Below are 15,317 nucleotides of genomic sequence, written 5' to 3'. Positions count from 1 at the left end.
TAGCTTGCCAGGCTCTCTGGGAGGGACAGAGTTATCAAACCCGGGACAGCCACATGCAAGGCAAACGCCCTACCTGCTGTTCTCTTGCTCCAGCCCACCTGGTAATACAAATAGAAATAAACAAACAAAAATACATGTGTGGTCTGCAAGCTGGGACCAAGGTCACATAGTCCACATAAAATCTGGTGTATAGTATGACAAGGTCTGCTATATGTGTAAATCTAACTCTAGTTAAAGACATCCAAAGAACTGAATCACTGTCACTATGATGAAAATGCTACAGGCAATGTTATTTGTATTTGGTGAAATAAGTCATCAAATAGATTAAACATGTCAAAGAGGAATATAAAACGGGCTACAGTTTGCTATTGATAAAAACATTGCAGTCTTTGCAATCTAAAAAAAATTGTAGAAAATGTCATCCTCACAGTCACCAAAAGATAGATCTGTTTCAAGGTGATGATGTGTGATATTTGCAGTTCTATCTGCTATTCACTCCCATGAGTAGTCTAGGATCAGAAGGGCTTTGTCAGCAGCTCAAGGCCTTTGTTCAATATTCCTCCTACACTCATAATGTAGCATCATGATTCTCTTTATATGTTAAGGTCATACTTTAATAGTTTTGATAAAATTATTCCAATAAGATGTCCCAAGATTAACTATATGCATTCCATGTTAATGTGCTATTTTCATTAGTTTTTAAAAAACATGTACTGATTTTTATCTTAAGAAAAGATCTTTTTCTTACTTACCTGGCAGGAGAGATACCATGATCACGAAGGTGGTTTTCCTGGGGAAAGGCTTATCCATTGCACTCTGGATGTGCTGACCCTGTGATTTCCCTAAACGTGGGAAACTCAACTACAGAATTTTTAGCAGTGTGGGAGTGCCTTCACACACTACCCTGAAGAAAAGAAAAAAAATTTTCATTGAATCACCGTGAACTACAAAGTTACAAAATGATTTATGACTGAGTTTCAAGCACAAAACGTTCCAAAACCAATCCCTTCATCAATGTACATTTCTGTCCACAAATATCTCCAGTTTTCCTTCCAGCCTACCTCAATGGCAGTCAAGATTTTCTTTTTTCCTCTCTTTTACTCCCCACTTCCCACCACCTTTGGGGCACTGGGTTACAATACTGTTACTGATGGGACACCATGCATGTCACTCTATCTCCTTTTATCACCTAGTCCTGGTAAATTTTATATCTAAATGTTTTATGTTAGAATGATATATGTAATGATATGATATAAGGGTATTTTTATTTTTATAGTTTATTTTTATTTATAAACTTTCAAAGTTTATAAATTATTGCTTTAAATACATTAAAATTTCTGTGCTAGATAATACAGGGGTTAAGGTTTCTTTGCTGTACGTGGTCAACCCTATATGATCCCCAGCATTGCATATGGTCTCTTGAGCAATGCTAGGAGTGACCCCTGAACACAGAGTCAGGAGTAGCCCCTGATTACCTCTCTTTGCCTTTCCCACTCTCTCCTCTCTATTCTCTCTCTATTATATATACACAAAACTTTAGACATATAAATGTGCATATATATATGTATATATATATATGCATAGGACTGGAGCAATAGCACAGCGGGTAGAGCGTTTGCCTTGCTCATGGCTAACCCTTGCTCAATTCCACCACCCCTCTCGGAGAACCCGGCAAGCTACCCAGAGTATCCCACCCACACGGCAGAGCCTGGCAAGCTCCCTGTGGTGTATTCAATATGCCAAAAATAGTAACAATAAGTCTCACAATGGAGACGTTACTGGTGTCCGCTTAAGCAAATCAATGAACATTGGGACAACAGTGCTACAGTGCTATATATGTGCATATCTATGTAAACATACATTTATGTCAGGAGTACTCCTGGCTTTGTGCTCAGTCACTACCAATCATGCTGGCACCATGTGCTGTGAAGCATGTGTTCAGCTTCTTGAGCTATCTCTATAGCTCTAGCTTTGATTTTAAAAATCATCTTTACTATCTTAAAACACGTACAAACCTCTACATGATTTTTAATATCTATTTGCATCTTTCCTTCTTTCTTTCCTTCCTTTCTTCCTCTCTTTCTTTCTTTCTTTTTCTTTTTTTCTTTTTTTCTTTCTTTCTTTCTTTCTTTCTTTCTTTCTTTCTCTTTCTTTCTTTCTTTCTTCCTTCCTTCCTTCCTTCCTTCCTTCCTTCCTTCCTTCCTTCCTTCCTTCCTTCCTTCCTTTCTTTCTTTCTTTCTTTCTTTCTTTCTTTCTTTCTTTCTTTCTTTCCTTCCTTCCTTCCTTCCTTCCTTCCTTCCTTCCTTCCTTTCTTTCTTTCTTTCTTTCTTTCCTTCCTTCCTTCCTTCCTTCCTTCCTTCCTTCCTTCCTTCCTTCCTTCCTTCCTTCCTTCTTTCTTTCTTTCTTTCTTTCTTTCTTTCTTTCTTTCTTTCTTTCTTTCTTTCTTTCTTTCTTTCTTTCTTTCTTTCTTTCTTTCTTTCTTCTTTCATGGAGGGCTATACCCAGAGGTATTGTAACAAATTCTGCTTTTAGCATTTATTAAAATGAGGAGGAAGCTAAAAGTGACAGAGCACATGCCAAGCATGTGTGAGACCTTGAGAACTGTATGATCCCCCAGAGCACCATCAGTTTGGGGGCCTCAGTTCAAAAATAACAAATGTTGTTAAGGATGGGATCTGTCTCCCTTACAAATATTCTCTTCTCCATTCCTAAACTTTCAGATGAAACAGAACCAGGAAACCAAAAATCAAAGGAAAAATTTTGTTAATTCAACATCTGTCCTTCTGTCTTGAGGCACCTGATTTTAAATAGCCACATCTGCATTTTACAAGTACAGCCTTCTGCTTTCAAGTATCCCTGAAACTTTTAAACTCCTTCAGTGTTTAAAAGTTTTAAACTTCTGCTTTTGTCTTATCTTTTCATCGTAGGTATGAGAAAGATAATAAGTGACATCTGAAGAGAACCATGACCTGCTTTTATGAGAGGGAAGTATGGTATTCTTTTATGTTCATTTATTTCCTATTTCCTTGCATTTATCTTATTTTTATATTCTTTGAAGCTTGGATTGCATTCTCTGAACTCTGAGATTTCTACCAGATGAGCAATTTAATTAACCCACAATCCTTTAGAGAACATTGTGAACAAATAAATCATCCTTGAGATTGAACTGGCAAATTAAAAGAGATTTTTCTGGTATCACGAGTATTTGGCCTAAAATTATTTTCAGGTGATAAATAACATTCCAAAATAGTTAAGCATTCAGTTGGTTATCTGAACCTTTGTAATCTCCTAAAGTAGCTGAGGCAAATAAGATCCAAAAAATTAGATAGAAACTGGGGGGAAAAAATTCTGAAGCTTGATGACCAATACTTAAAAGAATTCATTTTACAAATACATTTGGACAGTTTTTTATTTAGTTCAAAAATATACTTTGAAGAAGGTATTTTGGTTCCAGTATACTTGCTGTTTTGTTTTGTGGGATTATTTCTCTCTGTGTGTCTGTCTGTCTATCTGTCTGTCTGTCTGTCTGTCTCTCCCTTTCTCTCTCTCTCTCTTCTCTCTCTCTCTCTCTCTCTCTCTCTCACTCTGTGCACATAGTGCTAAATGAGATTGTAAATTTTAAATTGGAATAAACCACTTTGGAGAACTGTCAAATCTACAAAGATGCCATAACTTCTTTATTATCTTAAGTAACGGCAAATTACAAAATTTCACTAAAGAGCTATCATACTTTAAAAACTATTTCCATACTTACCTGGCAGGGGAGATACCATAATAATGAAGGTGGTTTTCACAGGGCGAGGCTTATCCATTGCACTCCAGATGTGCTGACCTTGTGATTTCCCCAATGTGGGAAACTCAGACTGCGAAATTTGTGGTAGTGGGGGACTGCTACAAAACTATTTCCATTTCTCTCTTTTATCTTTGTGAATTATTTTCCTTCATGAAAACATTATTCCCTAATGAGCACATTTTCATTTTTCTCTCTTATCTATAGACTATTAAAATCAACTGAGCTACTTAATTATTTAGTTAAGGAAAAAACACCCTAATTGGAAAGCATCATCTTTCTGCAACTAATTTTAGAATTTATAGCTTCATAGATGCAGCTTAGGAAAAACTTATGAAAAGAACCTCAAGCTTTTAATTATATGAATATATAATTTACATATATTCATACTATATTATCATATACATTAAAATTTTAATTGATACAGTGCAAACTGATGAGGATAATTACTGAGGAATTTTAAGAGTTCCCCCTAGTGATCAATGCAAGCACATCAGTTATTTTCAAAATGTGTACTAGTTGGTTCTAAAGAAAAGTATCTTAAATAGATATAGCTACTATTATTTAGCATTCATGAGACTACATGGAACAACTATTTATTAGTGAGGAGTGGAGTTCAGTGAGTCTTCATTTTTCTGAGCATAAGAACACTTAAGAGATGATTTAGAAAGCACAAGGGACTTGGACCCTGGGCCCCAGTTTACTGCTTAGTTATTCTAGATGGGCTGTGCCCTTGTTCTTTCAGTTTCCTGCCTCACCTATTGAGCAGTCAAGCAGAGTCAACAATCACACACTGTCATACTGTCATCCTGTTGCTCATTGATTTGCTCAAAAGGGAACCAGTAACGTCTCCATTGTGAGACTTGTTGTTACTGTTTTTGGCATATTGAATACGCCATGGGTAGCTTGCCAGGGTCTGCTGTGGGGGTGAGATACTCTCCATAGGTTGCAGGGTTCTCCAAGAAGGGCAGAGAAATCCAACCCAGGTCGGCCATTTATGCAAGGCAAACGCCCTAGCCACTGTGATATCGCTCCAGCCGAGTCAACAATAAGGGTCTGATATAAAGCATTAGACAAATCATTTAAACATCCAATAAAAACTCAAAACTCACCAGTTTTGAATGAGCCTCTTGCAAATACTTACTATAATTAGCCTGAGATTAAAATTGCTTTTGTCCCTTGTCCCTTCCTACTATCCCCCTTCCTTCTCTCTTCCCTCCCTTTTCTTTGTTTATTCCTTTCTTCTGGTCATATTTTGGTAGCATTCAAAGTGATAGGATCTTCCTAGTAACACTAATAAGGAAGAAATTCCTATGATTTAAAATTTTTATATCTGTTTGTTTTTATGCAGACTTTAAAGTAAATTCTTCAATCGTCTCACATACAAATAGGGAGAACTACTTTTATACCCAAATGAAAATGTTGACATTCTTTGGAATCAAGTTAGTAGGACTCTACTATGGGCTTCCAATCTCTGTCTTTTTTCACCCTTTACTCATTCAATTGAATTTTTTGAACTATTAATCTGTGATCTATAGTAATGCTTGGTGTTAGAATTATATAGTCAATTTTTTAGCATCAATGTTTCTAGTTATCAGTAAGTTTATTCCATCAGATACAAGGTTATCTGAGATCAGCTGAGAGCACTGTGTGCCATCAGGGAACATGACTAGTCTCCAATATCTCTGGAAAACTTAATTTTGGTTATGCAAAAAAAAAAAGAAGTTTCTAGAGCTAAGAATGAAAGTCAAATACTACACTTGAGCTTATAGTTAGTATTCATGTTCAGGTGATCACTAGATACTTCCCTTATAGACTGGATGTTCATGACTTTCCAAAGCCACTGTTCTTAAAATTAAATATTTGTACAAAAATAAATAATGAACTCACACCAGTATCTCTTGGTTTTTGCGTGTTTTCATTTTTGGTTCACAGCTGACAGTGTTCAGGGTTTATTTCTGGTTCTGTGCTGGGAATCGTAGCCGAGTGAGCCGAGTAGAAGGCAAGTGCCTTATCCAATGGATTATCTCTCCAGCCCCACACAAGTACTTTATAAAGATTAACTGTATAACCCACTTAGGTAAATAAGGAAAGATTTTATATTTTTCTGATAAAAAGCCAAAATTATGAAATAAGCATTTATTGCTTTATTTGTAGTTCTGAAAGCTTTTTAAATGGCTTGGATCAAAACAAGTTTCTTCCAGTGATTAAAAAAAATTTGCAGTACAGTAAGTAATCTTTGAGGGAGTTCAGATGTTCTTATAATATTCCTATTTTTGCCCTTAAAATTATGCCTAAGAAATTTTCTCCACAAATGGTATCAGGAAAGAAACAGTGAGATAAGTAGTTCCAGCCCCCACATGTAAGCCAGCCAGCTAGTTGGCTGCATCTGTTGAATGCCAGGTGGCTAATTGTACCCAGAGTAGTTTATTTTGCCAACATCAGACTGGTTTTGCATGATCATTTTGGTACCAAATTTTGCATCTGTAAAAATGGACAAATTATGAATATAATTTAGAAATTTATATGTATAAAATTAACCCTAAGTGTAGAAACTAAATTTCTTATTTAGATGTGCATCAATATCTTCCTTTCCTAGATATAAAGTTACTGAGTTAAGACAAATTGTGTACATAAAACCTGTCTCTGCATGTCATCATTTCAAATGAGTGACTTCAATATCCCAGTGACCTATGCGGAGTGGCTCTTAGCAATTAAAACAATTTTTGATTCTGTAGCATTTCCTGAAGAATGTTCCGTGGAATTTTTAAAAGGCCATATTTGAGAAACAAAAAGTAAGGATGATAAAAAGGGAAGAACTGCCCATGTAAGTTTATGAGATACTGTCTTAGAGTTTAAAATGTAGTTGTTTTTTTGGGGGGGTGAATATCCAAGAGGCCATCAGAATATACATTATATCACAAATAATTTAATTTTATAAGACCTGGGGAAAATTGGAACCTATTAAAATGCTGATTAAATGAATTAGCAGGAACATTTGTTAACATAATTCCCATAATGTTCATGTTATCATAATGACTGTTTTTAACCTCAACTATTGGCCTGTCTGCCTTCCAGTACTGAGGCAGCTTTCATTATCTCCTAAGTGTATGTGCAAAGACAGTGTCAGTGGATTAAAGCAAATAATTTATTGGACATTCTTTTCTGAGAACTGCTACAATCCCCACTTGTACACACAGCCAGATCTACTAGTAGGAAGCTTACATGGGATGCTTCTCATGAAGTCTGGGGAGTCATTCTGAGGATAGAATTGATGCTACTTATTTCTTTTTTCATGTAGCTGCTTCTATGCCCACAAATTTACAATCCTGTTACCAATAATCCTAACTAGGTACAGCTTAAGGGAACACCTATAATCAAACATACAGCCCTTTGAATAGGGACTTCTCAGAAATTAATTTTCAGGCACACACTGGTTAATTTTCCATTAAAGGTTTTTTCTATTCCATAACCACTCTCAAATACACAATTATAAAACTCAATTACTTGTACTTTTTCCTGCTCTTGTTGAACATGATGTTCTCTTTCTAAACAATCCAGAGGCCTTGAGCTGCTGGGAAGCCATGTGGTCCCAGAAAAACAGAGGGACTTGCTCTGTGTAAATGGGTACCTGCTTCCAAGGAGCATTTGGATGACGCTTGTTTATTTATTTGCTTTTAACTTAAAGCAAACTTCTTTATCGTGCACATTACAGAACATAAGACACAGCTTGGCAGGATTCATACTGCCTTGTGCAGGAGAAACAATTTCAAATCAGCTGGCAGATTAAAGCCTTTCTGCACAGTAGACTCTCCGTGCACTGGAAAAAAAGCAAAATGGAAGAACCAAATTCCTGAATTATACAGGAAGTGTATGAGTCTGATGGAATGTAAGGGTGATGAGGGTGATGCCCCAGTCCTCTATCTCCTGACACCCTTGGCATGTGGTTCCATCTGGGAGGGAAAGTTATTTTAATACTTGCTCAAACAACATACGTTCATCAAAACAGCAGCAACAACAAAATGACCAACAGTGAATCAAACGAAAGCAAAACCCTAAACCAATATAAAAGGAAACGCAACTTCACTGAGGTATAATGCATATACATTACATAAACCCATTCATTGGGTTCTGACATATCACACACCCATATGATCAACATTGCAATTATGATTGAGAACTTTTGTATTTTATCTGTTTCCCTTTATTATCATTCTGTTTAATCTCTGATCTATTACAAAAATGGACTTGGTCTCTCCCTAATTTCATTTTTCCCAGAATGACATATAAATAGAACAGTATTGTAAGGATTCTTTTGTATAGAAATGTACTAAGGGCTCTTTCTCAAAACTGTTAGATTATTTTACAATATCATTAGCAAAATATATGAGTTCCAGTTGGTCTACTGAAGAAACTATTAATAAAAATCATTAATGCTCCAAATTAATGTCACGCTTTTTCATGTTAGTCTGCATTTCCTAATCACTAATTTGATAAATTTGTATTGCCATCGGTATCATTATTCTTGTTTCATATTAGCTAAAATTTACTTTTCAATATTCAGGGCTAAAGAAATTTCATGGCGTTGAATAGGGTGGTAGTAAATATATGGGGATCAAATGAATTTCAGTTCAATAAAAGATAAATTCCCCTTAATATTCAGAACAATGGGGAAGTCCTGTAGCCATGTTTTGTCAGGGTCTTTTGGCGTGTTATAAAAATAATTTTTTGCCTTTTGCTACAAAGTGTTGCTCTTCAATACTCCTCCTTAATTAGGAGGAAAAGAACGCTATTTTGAGAAGAAATAGCATTTAATTTCACCAACACTTGGTTGTCTCCAGTAAGCAAATGTGATGGTTAATAGGTACCTGCCTAATTTTCAGTCTCCTCTTAACCAGCTTTGTTATTTATTTTCTACTTGGGGGTAGGGGTGTGTTGTATTGCACCTGGCAATGTTCATGGTTACTCTTGGTCTCTGCTCAGGGATCACTCCTGGCGGTGTGCAGGGGACCATATGGGATGCTGATGATTGAACCCAAGTTGGCCATGTGCAAGGCAAGAACATTCCCCGCTGTATTATCTCTCCAGTCCCTGTCATACTTTTAAAATTCAAGCTGTGTCCAGGTAACTTTCTCAGACTCCCTTGTAGCACAAAAACAGAAACAAAACCTATTCCCAGTATACGAGGAAAGCCAACTTCACTGAGGTACAATGTAGGGTATAGCTCTGTGATAAGCTCACAAACCAGGAGTGAGAGGACATGCTAGAGAGGCGACCCAGCATGACTGCTTAGTGACAACGGGGCCTATTTTTTTTATTTTCTACTTTCTCATTGCTTGAAAGGCACAAGTGATGGCAGAGCCTGTGTGATGCTCTTGAGGGTTGAAGTGAAACACTAGAGTTGCACAGAAAAACAGGGGGAAAAAAACAGCAACCTGGGTCTCTGAGGAATTTTGTTGAACTACCTTTCTGGGCACATTTTCTAATTCACCTTTCATGATGTGAGAACTGTTTGATGAGAGAATTGTGTTTATATGATAATGTTTGGGGTTTTATCTTATGTAGATAAAACATAAGATTTTATGTAATCTTGCCTCTTTCCTACTGACAGTAATGCTTACTGTCAGTAGGAAAGAGGCAAGAGCACTACTCCCAGTTACAATGGCCCTGTAGTTCCTCAAGAATCATGGCTAGTAGTCAGGGGCAGGGGGTCCAAGAAGCCCAAGCAGCTGAAAGGAACAAGAAACAATAGACAGTGGGATGTACCTTTTCAAACAAGATACTGTAGGTTCATGAGCCCTCTGGTCACCTAAAAATAGTTGAGTCACAGACTTACCTCTTAAAAATTCTAGGTAACCTGCATGGTATTAAAAAAATGTAGTACTGAATCATATTTATGCCCAAAACAGTAACAACAAGTCTCACAATGGAGACATTACTGGTGCCTGCTCAAGCAAATTGATGAACAATGGGAAGAGTGCAACAGTGCAATAGTACTGAATCAATAATTAAGAAACTGGGATTCTAGAACTATTCCTGTTTGTAGCTAGTCTTGGGCAAATTGTTTATATTTTCTGAGTGTTAAGGGAATAGCTCTATTTTGCTAGCAGAAATTTTCTACATTAATTTTCTCTCCAATAATCATCTAACCTTCACTCTAGGTGAAGGTGATCTCTAGAAAAGACCATAGTCAGGGAAAGTTATCAGAAAAGGCAAAATAAGAATATAAAGTATGACTTTATGTAATATTTTATGATTATTATAAAAATGGTGTCATATTATATGCCAAGGAGTCTTGACATTGAATTAAAAAAATACAACAAACGAGCAGACTTGGAAATTGATTCTGTTCTAATAAAACAGTAATAAAGTAGTCATTATATCAAGAATTCTTTCTTCTCTTTCATCTTAAACAGTTCTGGGACTAGTGGAGGTTGGGTACAGTGGATAGGGCACTTGCCTTGCATGCAGTAGACCCTGGTTTGACTCAGGCAGTGAGTCCCTGGCACCACAAATAGTCTCTGACCTCACCAGGCGTGATCCCTGAATACAGAACCAAAAGAGAGCCCTGAGCACAGGCCAGGTATAACTTCAAAGCTAAAAACAGACAAATGAAAAACAGTCCTGTGCCTAGTACAAGCATAGCCATGTCTTTGCTAGACTGTAAAATGGGTCCAGTTCCTCACTCCTCCTTAAGTGTGGGTCCAGACTGTCCTACCCTTGCCTCTCAGCCAGCTCTGAGAAACTGAGGTGCCCACCTAGGATCTGACTCAGACACACTCATGAGCTCAAAAAAGACCAGACAATCCAACTCCCCGCCACCTTAATTATGAGCTAAGCAAACAGTGGATGCTTTAGGACATGAACTGTATATATATATATATATTTCCTATAAATAATAAAACATAAACAAAATTCCTATAAACAATAAAAATCAAATTTCCTGTGTCTTTATACCTTTACCTCCCCCAATTTGAAAGAGACAGGAAAAAGGCAGTTCAAAATGTCTTCCCTGTAAAACCACAGTGTAGTATCTGGAGCAACAAGACAGAGCTGGGCATCAAGGCGCTTCTCTGTCTGCTGTAGGGCTGTCAGACTAACCACATCTGTATGTTATTGAGTTGAAGCTGCCTAACTGTCACTTTGTTTCTCTTTTCTTCAAAAATGAAATTTTATTATTTTTAATGTTCTGGTAAGCTTTTCAGTGAGCACTCTAATCAAGAGTGAACTGCCAGTTGCTTTAGGCACCTGGGCTGTGAGATGTGGGAGTGAGTCATTATCCACCCTCACCACCCTATAAAAACTCATTATCTCCAGCCATCCATGGTGACAGCCAGGGGCTTCTGATATGAGCTCACCCCCGATGCAGAGAAGGAGCAGCCTGCTTTTATTGTCAAGCTTCAAAGTTCACATTTGGAATATGTTTACTTTGCTGTGAAATTTTGGAGGGCTTTGTGGGTATGCTCAGGTACAGGTTAATTAAATAATTTGTTTTTAGAGGGTCCACTTTATCATGCAGAGAATTGACAGTGGCCGTGCAGAGCTTCTATTACAAGCAGATTATCAGGAACCTTTTATGGGATGTAAATTTAATGGTGTTCTGAAAGCCCTTCTCTCGAGTATCTGTCTCCTGCGTGTCACCATGCCTGGATTCACTCCATTAGCTCATTATTCCAGCTGATGATAAAGGGCTTTTTGATGCTTACGAATTCCTCATTAGAGGTAAATCTTTGCTCTCATCGTTTAGTACCTTGGCAGGAATTAGTTAATAGCTGGTTGGGAGGAAGATCCTGTAGGGTAGCACTTCGATGGGCCTGGAGGTTGGCGTTATTTTGTGTATTTCACTACAAATTTGAGATATGCTCATTTTAATCTTTAGAGCTATTCTTTGGAAGACTCTACCAATTACCAGCTACTGCTTCTGAGTCTTATGATTTGAAGATGACACTTCCTTTTATTCTTTGAGATGCTACCATTCCTCCGAGGATTACATTGGAGAAAGCTTTCTTCCAATGTTGAGTTTATGTTCAAGTCCATGAGTTGCATTCAAATTTCTTTGAGTTATTTATTCCCTCTGTCTTTCTTTCATTGTTGTTGATACTGTTGTTTCATCGACCCCGAATGTCTCACACAATCAGCCAGCGGTGCTTGCACATAAGCTCATTGGGAGCTGTGGTGTTAATTGAGGGCCACAATGTTCTGGTTGTCCAGCTAGCCAGCACTGTCTGTAGTGCTCACACACATGTACACCATGGATCACACTTCCTGACTGGATTGCTCATACCTTTTCAGTTGTGTTCACTAGAGTTCTCACCCCTTGTGGTGCTTACACATATGTGGGGTGGCCAGAAATCCCTTGCAACTTTGGTGATGACATACAGGAGCAGTGACTGGCTTGAATAGTAGAGTTGTTGGGATCACAACTGGTGCATGAGGTGACACTGAGGGGTGGAACTTCTGACCATACATTTGCAAGGCAGGTATTCAAAGCCATTAAACTATTTTAAAGTGTAAATAACCCCCTGAACTTAGAAAAACAGACTCATGTCCTTGGTCCCTTTATTTATGAGGCCTTCCTGGTCTCTCAGATTCTCATATTCCCACTACTGTCCTAACATTAAACTTACTGTGGAGTGATGGTTGTCTTTCTTCCTGCTAGACCACAGGATCTTGGACAAAGACTGTCCTTTTCCTTTTCAAATGCTGACATGGTACTTAGTATGTAGAAGAACCCCTAAAATTTTATTTGAATAAATGAGTCAGTGGTTCATAATACTTACAGAATAAAGCCCTCATTGCTTAACTTGATACTCAGACTCCTTCGGGATCTGATTGCAATATCATTTTAATTCTCTCCTTCACCATTCTTCCTCCACAGTTTATATTTCATCCATAAAAATGCCAAGTGCTATTTGCCACGGTGAATTCTGCTCTCCCTCTTATAGAAAGTTTCTTCCTTTTTCTCTGTGGTGAATTTCTTCACTTCCCAAGACCCCCCCATGAATATTACACTTCTGTAAGCTCTTCCAGATGACTTCAGCCTCCCCATCCCCCCATCAGAATATACTGCCATTTTTGATGTGTATTCTTGGTTCTTTGTTCTTTGTTCTTTAGCATGTTGCTTGTGAAAATAAATTGTGGTTGGTCACATGTGTGTCTCTCTTGTTGCCCTTCTTTAGTTCCTTAGTTCCTCTGGAAGGAGAGCAGTGAGGCTGCCAGATATTCAATAAATATTTGTTGAAGGTTAATGTCTATGACTTTGCTGCTTTGAACGATGTTTAGATTTCTGTCCACTCCATCTATTCAGGGTTCAATAGGTTACTTATCCCAGCCAAGCTTATCCAAAGCATTCAATGATACTAACTAGGTGGTCTCTGCTGAAATCATACCTGATTAAGCTTTATCCTTCATGTTCAGTGAACTGTTTAAGAAGACAGGAATTTTCAGGGGATGCTTTTGTAAATTCTCTCTGTGCTCTCCCCCCAAACTTGAGCCCATGAGTAGGAAACATACTGAAAGTGTTGAAGTGTGCTGGAGACCAATGTTCAAAGTTTTCTTTGACATAGCCCAGATTATTTTTATTCATTTTGAAGAAGAAAACCTAACTTTATTTTTACTTACCTCAAACAAAAGTTCATAATTATACTTAAATTCAGTACAGAAAACAAACGTCTGTAATATTCATAACATCATGAGTTACCAAAATAAATCACAGATATTCTTAATCATATAGAGATACCGCTTAAATTCATGACAACTTCAAAATTATTTGGGATTCTGACTAGTTAACTGAACATTTTTGTATTTGTTGGAGGTTTCTTCTACCCTTCTTATTATAGAGCAGAATATTTTGACAGTTTTAAAAGAAACTACAGGTAATTCTTCGATGCTTATGGAGTGATTCGAACACTGCCTTGTCAAAATACTAGTCTTGAGTTGATATAAATCTGAGAATTTTTGCATGAATATAGTCACTGATATTTAAAGCCAAATTTGGGGATGCAGAAAGAAGAACAATGAATAAATATTTTTTTAAAAAAGTATCAGGATGCCAATATTACCCCTGAAATCAGAATACTCAATCCCAACAGTGTGCTTCCTGAATCTTTGTCTCTCTTGATTTTCATGTGCCCTGTTTCTAAGCCCAAGACTTTCTTCTTCATAGTGTTTTCAGAATCTTTGTTAGATAAATCACATGAAACCAAAGAGAAAGGGTCTTTCTCTTCTACTTTCTCTATAAAAGCCCTAGTTTTTTTCAAACTAATTTGACATCTGATCTCTAAAATTAGAGCATTCATGCCAGCACATGTATACACACTGTTGACAATTCTGCTTCAATTAAGATACTTAATGCTTCACTTTTTAAAAGTCTGGCATTTCAAATTTTTTAAAGTTTATTATTTATTTAAAACCTTTTTGTTTTTGGTTTTCGAGCCACACCCATTGATGCTCAGGGTTTATTCCTAGGCTCTGCCCTTAGGAATTAATCCTGGCAGTGTTCATGTGATGTATGAGATGCCAGAGATTTAACTCAAGTCAGCTGCATGCAAGGCAAGTGCCCTAACCACTGCACTATCCCTTCAGCCCTGATATTTAAATTTTATCTAATTAAAAAAAATTAAAACTAGCAACAAGTGGCTGTGCTGGTTCATGAGGACACATACTGATGTCAGAGGGAGATCAGGCATCTGAAGACCACGGAGGCTGGGGAATCCCACACCATGGCTGATGCATACCTGTGACCAATTTTTGTTGGCTATTGGGACGTGGTGTTTTTCCAAAAGGCTGTACCTGTCTGCAAGGCACAATGAGACATTTTCATATCTCCCATATAGGTATCTGTATCATTTGTTTTTACAACTTCAATTGTGCAGAACTTAATGCAGTTGTTCTTAATGCAGTTCCTGAGCTCTGGTTACACAGAAACTTCTGGTGACCTCATTAACATATAAGATGACAGAGATGTGACCTTTAAAATGATGAGGTAGCAATGATAAAATGTTACGAGAAAAGGGCTGGAGAGGTAATATAGCAGATTAGGCACTTGTCTTGCATGTGGCAGACCCAGGTTCTATTCCAGGCTATGGTCCCCTGAGGATATCCAGGATTGATTCCTGAGCACAGAGCCAGGAGTAAATTCTGAGCACTGCTGAGTCTGGCCCCAAACCACATATACCCTTTGCAAATATGTCTGGAATGTTGGCTATGTAAAGAAAGTACTATTATACAATCTCATAAAAATCAAACCTTAATACCAGTAGGTAGGTATTATTAATCCCATATTAGAGATGAGAAATTGGAAGTATATATAGAGAACTTTTAAGTAATTTATTAAAAATTGAGGGGCTGGAGTGATAGCACAGCGGGTAGGGCGTTTGCCTTGCACGCGGCCAACCCGGGTTCGAATCCCAGCATCCCATATGGTCCCCTGAGCACTGCCAGGGGTAATTCCTGAGTGCAGAGCCAGGAGTAACCCCTGTGCATCGCCAGGTGTGACCCAAAAAGCAAAAAAAAAATAAAAAATAAA

The 15,317-nt window shown here is 37.5% G+C and overlaps 2 non-coding genes across 2 annotated transcripts; both read left to right on the top strand.

The window, feature by feature from the left end:
• Positions 1 to 744: 744 nt before the first annotated feature.
• LOC129403027 (U1 spliceosomal RNA) lies at positions 745 to 908 on the top strand. Its single transcript, XR_008629017.1, has one exon. It is a non-coding gene; the product is annotated as a U1 spliceosomal RNA (small nuclear RNA).
• A 2,838-nt stretch (positions 909 to 3,746) lies between these two features.
• LOC129403094 (U1 spliceosomal RNA) lies at positions 3,747 to 3,909 on the top strand. Its single transcript, XR_008629072.1, has one exon. It is a non-coding gene; the product is annotated as a U1 spliceosomal RNA (small nuclear RNA).
• The last annotated feature ends 11,408 nt before the right edge of the window (positions 3,910 to 15,317 follow it).

This window comes from Sorex araneus, chromosome 2 (genome assembly GCF_027595985.1).
Source record: "Sorex araneus isolate mSorAra2 chromosome 2, mSorAra2.pri, whole genome shotgun sequence".
In the NCBI taxonomy this organism is placed as follows: domain Eukaryota; kingdom Metazoa; phylum Chordata; class Mammalia; order Eulipotyphla; family Soricidae; genus Sorex; species Sorex araneus.
Note: the sequence above shows the minus strand (reverse complement) of the source record. Positions and strands in the feature narration are given on the sequence as shown.